The sequence below is a fragment of the Otolemur garnettii genome, unplaced genomic scaffold, assembly GCF_000181295.1.
Source record: "Otolemur garnettii isolate 467f Iridium unplaced genomic scaffold, OtoGar3 scaffold00018, whole genome shotgun sequence".
NCBI lineage: Eukaryota > Metazoa > Chordata > Mammalia > Primates > Galagidae > Otolemur > Otolemur garnettii.
Genome location: NW_003852413.1, coordinates 20555848 through 20557827, shown reverse-complemented (window position 1 = coordinate 20557827; position 1980 = coordinate 20555848).

Sequence of the window (1980 nt, the reverse complement as noted above, 5' to 3'; positions counted from 1 at the left end):
ACTAAGGCAAGCTTGTTGGCAAACCAATGTAGGTGGCAAGTGCCCTATGCCACTTATGATCCTCGCCCCTAGCTCTCCCTTGGTTGCTTAGCACTGCCTGCCAAAACATTTGACATAGCCATAGCAAATTCTCTCCAGGACAATAAATGGTCCAAAGCAATCCACCTGGCCCATCTTCTTTAGAGAATCCATCTTCAGTCCACATTGAGTTAGTTCCACTTTAGACACTTTTGCAATGTGGTCATGTTCCTGTAATTATTAAGGTCTTACTATTAGGATTTAAACCTCCCATTTTGTTCTTTTTTTGTTGTTTCATTTTAGAGAGGGGGAGTCTCACCATCTTGCCCAGGCTGGTCTCGAACTCCTGGCCTCAAGAGATCCTTGCACTCAACCACTGAGTAGCTGGGACTATATGCTGGAGCCACCCACAACAATGTGCAAGTGTAATTTCAATCAACAGACTTGGATTGTTTTTAGAAGTATCTCTTAGAAATTCATTTCCTAAAACACTATAAATAAATAAATAAAATGTATTTCCTTTCATACTGCGTGTGTGCGTGCACTCACTGTCACAGCTCACACTTGTTCTGGAAGTTTCATACTATTTACCTAACTTGTAAGAAACTTAACTTTATCCTTTTGATGTGTCTAAGGCTTTTATCATGAATTCATACTGAGGGGGTTGACTAAGTTAGTGATGAGAAAGAAAATTAAGTCTCTGATCCCTACTCAGTACGGGGTTAGAACTTGCCCCCACCCCAACACACACAGAGTCCACTTCCTCTGAGTAAGTAAAATACAGAAGTCACTAGGCACTTTAGAAGACCTCTCCCGTTCAGAAGTCCAGAGAACATGGTCCAACTCAGAAGTTTTTAAGGTAAGAAAATGTCAACAGAGGCATCCTCAGTTAATAGTATTCATGTATTCAAATAAGTGGGTTCTGGTTGATTATCATGGTATCAAATCTTGTGTCAAAGGATAAGAAAACTTGGCTTCTGCCTGCCAGGAACTCACGGTTATTGGGGGAGACAGCTACATAACCAGTGACCGGTGTACTGAGGGGCAGATGGGATTCTCAGAGAGTCACAGAGAGTGACCAGCAGGTGTTGGCAATTTTCAGTTCTTAGAACTTTTCTAAGAAATTTTCATCTGGGTGGATATATTTTTAGTAAGCGGTTGATGAGAGGGCTTAGGAGTCCTGGTGTGAGAGAAGTAACTGAGACAGGAGATGCGGTGCCCAGGGAGCACATGTAACAGATACCGTGTTTTCCCAAAAATAAGACCTACCCCCAAAATAAGCCCTAGCAGGATTTCTATGCATTTGTTAAATATAAGCCCTATCCTGATAATAAGACCTAGTAAAGCCTGTCTGCATAGCCTCGCCCTGCATTTTGGCGCAGAGCGTAAGGAAGACCAGAATACCTTTTATCTGCCACAGCTCCTTCCTCTGAGCCAGTGGCACTTGCGCAGGTGGGTGTGTGGTAACAGGCATCCTATTACACACGTGAGAATAGCTAGGGGAAAGGAGTTCACGCATCACTAGCCCCAGCCCCACCAACAAGGTCAGGGCCCTCTGTCAGGTTCCAAAAGAAGATGACTTAACTGTATTTGAATAAATGTAGAGTGTTATATTATACTTAATAAAAATAAGACATCCCCTGAAAATAAGCCCCAGTGTGTCTGCTGGAGAAAAAGTAAATATAAGACAGTGTCTTATTTTCAGGGAAACACGGTAGAAGAGAGGAAGCTGGAAGCAGCACAACCCAGAAGAGACTGGCTTATTATATTCCCTTTCATCCCCATTCTTTTGTTCCTTTCTGTAAAACACAGCTTTATTTTCTGCATTACATACATGGATAAAGATGCACTTTAGCATCCAGATAGGCAAAAATGGGGGGCACACATTTCAACACATCAATTTGAAAAGACTGATGGCTGGCCCAAAGCTGAAGCAGATGAGAAATTGAGAGTCTGGCTTGG